Source organism: Mercenaria mercenaria, chromosome 13 (assembly GCF_021730395.1).
Source record: "Mercenaria mercenaria strain notata chromosome 13, MADL_Memer_1, whole genome shotgun sequence".
Classification (NCBI taxonomy): domain Eukaryota; kingdom Metazoa; phylum Mollusca; class Bivalvia; order Venerida; family Veneridae; genus Mercenaria; species Mercenaria mercenaria.
The window spans coordinates 12,070,195-12,078,944 of record NC_069373.1 but is presented as its reverse complement, the minus strand read 5'-3'; positions in this window follow the sequence as shown (position 1 = coordinate 12,078,944).

The following is an 8,750-nucleotide window of genomic DNA, read 5'->3' as shown; positions in this document are numbered from 1 at the left end:
CGGTCCGGACTGACCAATGCCGGACAATTTAAAATCCACAGATTTTACTAAACTTTGTAAAAATCTCTGATTTAACTTGCAAAGGTATTAACAAACCAAAAAAAACCATATATTTTATACAAATTTTATATAAAATACATTTCATTAAAAGTCATAAGAAACTTTAAAACCCATACTGAAAAAACAAGTAGCCTTTTTCATAACCTCTTAATACAATGTAAACACATCAGTTACTACGTTTAAATCAGGAAGTAAAGACACATATTTATCCACTCGAGAGAACTTCCGCATTGCTAGAACGTTCTATCATAATCGTGACTGTGTTATTGCATCAGATTTATGAACTTAGGTACGCCATTTTGAACAGTTATAACAAAGGATATGTCTTATAAAATTAAATAATTAAAGAAAGGACTTATACAGATATATGATTATTTGAGACTTTTACAAAGATAACTGTAAAGATACTATATATCAGAGGATGGATACAACAGCACGATGTAAGAATAGAATTTGCTATACTGTGACAAATATTCTGGAATTTGGATAAGAACGGACTTATTGAAAAAACAATTGATCAATTAACAAAATCGAATAAAAAGGATACGATTTTAGACTCTAATAACAAGGAATATGTGAATATTATTGAGAAACGAAAAGAAACGATTTAGTACCATACACAGCTAGGACATTCACCGGCGGTGTAATATTGTATCAGACGGCACACTAGGACTTTCTTTGCTAGTATAAAAACCATACAACGATAGAATTGAAGGAATGAAACTTTAAAAACGTTAAACAAATTATTAGGTAGTTGCAAACACAGAACTTTATTTTACAGCTGCCAAATTGATAATGTACTTTCAAACACAATGGTGAAAACACACAAACAACTGAAATCACTCAACCGTTTGAGTATGCCATAGGTATACGCATGATTGAATATCATAATACTTTCACGTTGTGAGAATCACTCAACCGTACACTTATACCATAATCCTACGGTTGACTGAATATTATAATACTTTTATGTTGTAAGAATCACTCAACCATTTGAGTATGGCATAGGCATATGCATGGTTGAATATTATTAAACTTTAGTGTTACTGAAATTACTCAACCGTTTGAGTATGCCATAGGCATATGCATGATTGAATATACGCTTTTGAGAGTAGTATGGAATATAACGTTTATGGTACATTTTTATTAGTAGTAAAGAATATTACGTTCTTGATACATTTTAATACATTTTAATACATTTTAACTCATTTTATTAAAATAATTTATAATTGTTTGTTCATTTTGTTTTACATTGTTAACTTTTAGTATTTTATACAATAAATCATACAACGGTATTTTATCTTGTAACATTTTAATGAAAAATAAACAATAATAACCACAGAGTGTACTTGTTTTGTCTTGATATTGTATGTTGTTATACTTGACCCCAGGTATATATTTAATTACTTCTTTTGGTGGAGGAAGTCCAAATGGATCGAAGTACAAAGTATTCAAGTAACAAACCCAATGTGTTCCAGGTCCAACAGAGTCATCTAAATTGATTATTCCGCACTCGTCCTTTGCTTTTGATTTTAATAAATTATTTCTACTAAACACTCCCCTAAAGTTTTTAATTTTTAATTGGTTTACCCATTGTTCAATTTCAAAGTTAGATATTGGTTTGTTTATAAATTTTATTTTTTTTTTACTATAGGAATTCGTCTGTAAGGTCTCCGTTGAGAATCAATCTGTATGCCCTGACCATGTCCCTTACCACTTAACAAAGATGTAATCAAAGGTATCCCTAGACTAGCAGCCAACATACCTAAAAAGCCGCCATTTTGTTTTTGTTTTTGTGTTAATTTAATCACTCCAGATCCTACTAGTTGCTTTCTTTGATTAGGTGTAAGATATGGTGATATCATATTTCTCTTATCATTAGCTACTGAAATTCTTCCCCCTGGGAGAAGAGAGGACCCATTGGGTCCGATCATACCATTCCCAAGTAACTTACTGACACCAGTACTGGCCAGCCCAGACAAAGCACCAATGCCTAGAGGGGCTAATATTTTTGGAGCTATTTTTGCTGCCATTGGAAGAATTGTTTTTCCTAACAAACCAGCCAAAGCTCCTAAAAATCCACCATTTTGACCTTGACTAGACATTTGTTTTTTTTTGAAATTTTAATTTCTAATCCCTTCTTATTTGCAACAGCTTTTTTAATTTGATTAATTTGTGTTTTTGTTAATAGTAAAGGAAAGTTTCCATGTAATTGTTCATGTTTTAATCTAAAAGTATGTGGAATTTTATTATTATAAGCTTGTGCTAAATTTTTCTTTTGTCCATCTGTTAGGTTAACTTTATATTCAATATAATTTGATACCATTATATATAATTTATATTTATTTTATTTAAACAATAACAAGTTCATTTCCAATAGTATTTATTTCAACTGTTTCCTCATATAATACAATTGCGTAAACACGAATATTAGCTGCCGGTGGAATATTTAATTTAGCTGTTAATGTAATATGCTTAGGATCTTCTGTAGTTACTTCCTTTTTATATTCCAAGTTAAAATGAACAAATCCAAATAAATTATAAAAATTTGATCTATTTAGCAGACTTCCAGTAGTCTTATTATTTTGTTTATAATAATAATTAATTACATCATCATATATTCTTGATATACTTGTGTATTCTGTTTCTGGATAAAAAACACCATTACCAACTTCAAGACGACAAGATTCCAAAGTGCAATTTTTATTTGCTGCATTAACTTTAAATGTATCTAATAAATGTGGATTATGTTCTTGTGAATTACTTTTATCAGGTCGTTGTAAATAAACAAATACATGTTGTGGTTTTGTTACACCAGCCGTTATTCTAAAGGTTATATTATTTTGTTGTGTATCAGTTGATTGCGTCACCATTTCCCGTAGGTATGACCATCTTGCTTTTGTAAATCTTTCAGAAATTAGATTAAGTCCAAATTCATTGAAAATTAAACGTGGAACCCACAAAATTAATTTAGTTACAATTACTCTACCAGCATCAGCAGCATTAGCTCTAAAAATTAATTCATCATCATCTGTCAGCTGTAGTGTTATTTGAATTTGACTTGGAGGTATAATATTAGTTTCTAAACCCTGAAAAAATGAATAATTATTTAATGGAATCTTAACATTTACCTCATTACCACCTTGGATTGATAACTTCCTAGAAGTAAAACCACTATTATATCCAGCTTGATCATCCCTACTTTCAGCAACAGCAGTAGTATCTAAAAAGATAAATTCATTTGTTCCAGTTGATTCTGCATAATCCTTAGATAGTTCAACCAAACTCTTTACATTTATTGCTTTGTATAAATTATTACAATCATAAACAATTTTTCCATTTTGTTTAACCACTAATTGATGAAGCTGCATTATTAATTAGAGCAATTTGGTCTCCATCAGCATAATTATTACCATTAGCAAGCTTATTTACTTTAAAACTTACTTCAAAATAACCATTAAACCAATCAAAATATGAGCTTCTATCATTAATTGTAAAGTGATATCCGTTTTTTTGTTGCTTCACATTATTTCCCAAGACAGATATTAAGGCTGTATCTAATTGAATAGGAGTTAATTCATATCTTTCACAATATTGTTTTGTTCTAAACATGTATATATTATATATTATTTTATTTTTTTATTAAAGTTAAAACTTTAGTTTTTATTAAAGTTAAAACTTTAGTTTTTATTAAAGTTAAAACTTTAGTTTTTATAAATTAATCTGTTAATACGTTTACGTGTCCCAGATCCTGACAATATTCTATTTATTCTCATATGAATATCCTCCTCCTTATTATTTTTATTATTTTTACTGTTATTCTTTTCTTGTAATTCCTTAGCAATTAAATTACCAACTGCTGGAGCAGGTTTCTTTTTAAATTTTTCAACAATTTTAGCTGCAGCTAAATTTCCAACTTCTGTTCCAACCTTTTTTGTTCCACTTTCTAGTGCTGCTTTTCCTGCTGTTTCCAGAGCTTTTTTTCCAGCTGTGCTAATTGAAGATGCAACTCCGCTTGAAAACAATTTCGTTAAAGTGTCAAAGATACCTGTTCCGTGTATGATTTCTTCTTCGGTCTGAGCATCAACATAAATAAATATTCCTTTATTTTTGTCATAAACTTTCTTGTACATTATATAAAACTAAAATTTATAATTTCATAATAAAAGTTTTAAAACTTTAGTTTTAATCAATTTCTTTTAAAATTAGTGTAAAACTTGTTTCAACCCCATTAAAATTAATTATTCTACCAAATACATCTGTAATATATATTCTAATTGAATTTATAATATATTTATTAATTTCAGAATATCCGACTCTGTTTGGTTCTTTTGTAAAAGGATAAGCTCTTGTTAAATCTGCAGTACTTAAAGCATAAATAATATCACTGAAATTACCATCTACAAGTGAATTATCAATAAGATCACAATGAATGTAAATTGTATCCACAGAGTTAGTTATATTTGGTGTTGTAGTTCCCCATTCAGTATTGTTTAATTTTTTTTTCTCAAATCCAAGCAATGTATGAAAATTTGATATTTCCAAATCCAACTTAAAATTATCTGTAATTGAAATCAAAATCTTAAAACTATTTAAATCAAATTCCAAACTTATTGGAGCAATGTCTGATTTATCAAATTCATAATCACCATTACTTATTAATGTTTCCCTGATATAATTATTAATATCTGTGTAACTGTAAGAACCATTTGTAAATATAATATCTTTCCAATCCTTACCATTATTATAACGAATTCTTTTATTATCATATTCATCACTAATATTATGCCAAGAATAGGTCATAGTGTTAATACTATCCAAACCAACAACATAACTTTTGTTTTTATCTAAAATTAAAGAACGACTAAATCTAATTGTAAAATCACTCGGAGTATTTTTGTTATCATCTTTAACTGTTTCAGAACTTAATACTATTTTTTGTTCCATTTATATATAACTAAAATTTAAATTCAAGAAAAATATTTGTTATATAACATTTCATGTTGTTCTGGTAAAAGTGAATTCATTTTTAATAGTTTATCATTTATGCTAATACCTTCATTTTTTAGTTCTTCGTTATTATTTCCAGCATCAATTGAACCACAAATTAACTCCAACTCATTAACCAATTCTTCTGGATTACATGGACAAACGTCATAACCTTGTCCTCTAATTACTTTTTTAAATTTCATAGATCTTTTATTGTCCTGACTTTTCTGTTAATTCTTTGAATATTTTTCTAGAATGAATTGAATGTTTTTTTATTATTGTTATATCTTTTATTAATCAAATCAATCAAATCATCATCTACTTCAGTATTAATTACTTCTTTTCCAGTTCTTTGATCCTTAGCAATTAATTTGTTTTGACCATAAAGTTTATTTAAGTTAATAATTAAATTACCATATTGTCCATTTGGTGAAACTTTATATGGATTCAGAACCTTTGGTTCTTTAAGAAAACTTTGTTTTTGATTATGATATCTTATTCCTTTTCCCATATATTTTCCTTGTTTTAGAATATCATTGATTACTTCCCTATATTTTTTATAATTATCCGACTTAGCTATAATTGCTTCCTGTTGTTTTAAATCAAGATCTGTGGGATTTTTCATTCTGGTTATTGCACCAGATTCATTACCCAATTTTTTTATATCCTCTGATACATTTTTTATGATATCCTCTACTTCTTCCCTAGTCATTTTTTCATTAGGATTTTCAGATTCAGTGTGAAAAAAATCAAACACTTCTTGTGGTGTATAATATTGTTTTTCATCTAAAAGATCTAAATCAATTTCTTTATTTAATACCTCCGGATCAAATTCTTTTGGTCTTGCTCCCAATTCTTCTTCTAATTCTTCTGATTCTTCAGTTATTCCCATCTTTTCTCTTCCATAATCTTCTAATCTTTTAAGTTCATCTTGAGGAACCCATCCGACAGATTCATCTTGTTGTTTTTTAGATTCATCTTGTATTCCTTTAGTTAATTCAGCAATACCTTGTGTCAGATCTTCTGATATACATTTTGGAAGTAGCGCTAATAGTTCCTTTATTCCAGGTAATGCTTTTAACTGACTTGATAATTGTTCTTTTTGACTTTCTATTTTTTCAGTAATTGGCTTATAAATTTCAGTGTACATATCTCGATTTGTAGCTTTCTTAATTTTCTCTCTCATTATTTCTTCTCTAAGATCTCTCATCTTTTGCCCGACTAATTTTTTTCTTATTCTTATTTCATTAAGTTTTGATTGCATTTATATAATAACATAAGATAATGTAAAATAATGTAAGATAACGTAAGATAATGTAAGATATTGTAAAATAATGTAAAATAATGTAATATTATATAAATGGAAATTCCAAATTATGATACAAAAAGTGATAAATCCAATAACTTTAAACAACGTTATCCTTTTATGCCAGATTCATGTTTTAGAATGTTAATATGTGGATCTTCTGGATCTGGAAAAACAAATACATTAATGCATATACTTCGAAAACCTCTTATATATTATGATAAATTATACTTATATGCTAAAAACCTAGAACAATCTAAATATCAAGATTTAATTAATCAATTAAGTCAAATTGCAAAAAAAATTAAAGTAGATCCAAATGAAATACTTGAATATTCAGCTGATTCCAACCAAATTGAACCTTGTGAGAATCTTGAATCAGAAAAACAAAAAGTAGTAATATTTGATGATTTTGTATGTGAAGATAAAAAAGTTCAAAATGAAATAACAAAATACTTTATTCAAGGACGTCACAAAAACTGTTGTCTTATTTTTTTAAGCCAGTCTTACTATAAAACACCAAAAGATATCCGAATTAACTGTTCACATTATATTTTATTTGAAAGTCCAGGTAAACGAGAAAATGATATGATTTGTAATGAACAAAATATTAACCCTAAATCTTTTGCTAATGCAACAAATCAAAAATATGATTTCTTATATATTGACAAACCAAGGAAGTTTTTTAGAAAAAACTTTACTGGTAATATATAATAATTATATAATGGGAGTTTTTAATAATATAGAACAAATAAGTGAACCTGACAGTATAAGTAAAGTTAAATTTGATATTGATTTAGGTGATTATGCTACTAAAAAACAATACAAAAAGCTTAAAAAGGACATGGAATCGTATCTTCATAGAAATAAGGAACTTGATAACACAATGAACAGAGCATTAGATATGGGAGGTAATAACCTTATAAATCTAGGAGATCCAGATAAATCCAACGATGCAGTTTCAAGACGATTTATGTTTAAAAAAGTTCAAAGTGTAATAGATGACTATAATCTTGAAGACATCAAATCTATAAAACAAACACTAGAAGTAGAAGTAAAGAACATTGAAGAATTAACAAAAGACTTAAAAAACAATTCATTATTAATAGTTGAATTACAAGATAAAATTGAAAAAGAAATGAAAGCTATGATTGATTCTATTAAAGAACTTGAAGAGAAATCTGATTTGACAGATGACAACATAAAAGAAGTATTTCGAGTTAATTTAAACATTTTATTCACTCAAATTCAAGAATTAAAAGATAGTAAGATTAAACATGAAGAACTAAAAGACAAGATTATTGAGGCTGAGAAAAAGTTACAAAATATGTATCAGTTAGAAATCAGAACAGAAATAAATAAACTAAATACTGAAACTGAAAATAAACATAAAGATTTATTAGAATTAATTTCAAATAAACTTGCAGAATATAAATCTGAACTGGAAAAGGCAGCTTCACAAAGACGTGATGATCATGACACAGCATTAGATAACCTTAAAAAAGAAATTAATTCTAAAATAGATGACTTTAAAAAACAAATTCGAGTTTGGATTAGTACTGTTGACAACCGTCATAATTTAAAGTATGCAGTCTTAAGTAATATTACAAAAAAATTACAAGAAGATATTAATGAATTTAATGCTAAAGTTGAAAAACATAAAAGTGAACTGGACTTTGTAGTTGAAAAATCAGTTAAACAAGGAGAATCAATCACTGCTAATACTAAAGCAATTAACACAATTAATGATCAGCTAGAAAATTTTAAGAAACAACTTCGGAACTTGATTAGTACTGTTGACACACGCCACAATTTAAAGTACGCGGAATTAAGTACACTTACAGGTTTATTACAAAAAGATAATAATGAATTTAAAGATAAATTTAATGATAAAATTAATGATGAAATTAAAAAAATAATAACTGATCTTGACTCTGTAGTTAAAATATTAGATAAACAAGGAGAATCAATCACTGCTAATACCCAAGTAATTACTGCTAATACTAAAGCAATAACTGCTAATGTTGAAGAAATTTCTACTAATACCCAAGAAATTACAAAAGTAAAAAATGTTTTCTTAAAACAAGAAACACAATTAGCTAGAACAAAAGGCGTTGTTGACAATTTATCTGCTTCTGAAGTTGCTACAACAAAACGACTGGATGATTTATCTGAAATAATTCTTCAACTTAAAAAGAAAGATAAAAAAATAAAAGAAGAATTGGAAAAAGAAATAGAAAAAGTAAAACATGAAGTGTTTCTCTTTGAATACTTTAATAAAAGTTTTTATGATTACGTAAAAATGACAAAGCATTTTGACCGTCGGGGTGCCTGGATATATTCAACATATGAAGATATGACCGGTTTGAACTATTTAAATGCATTTGAATTAAAA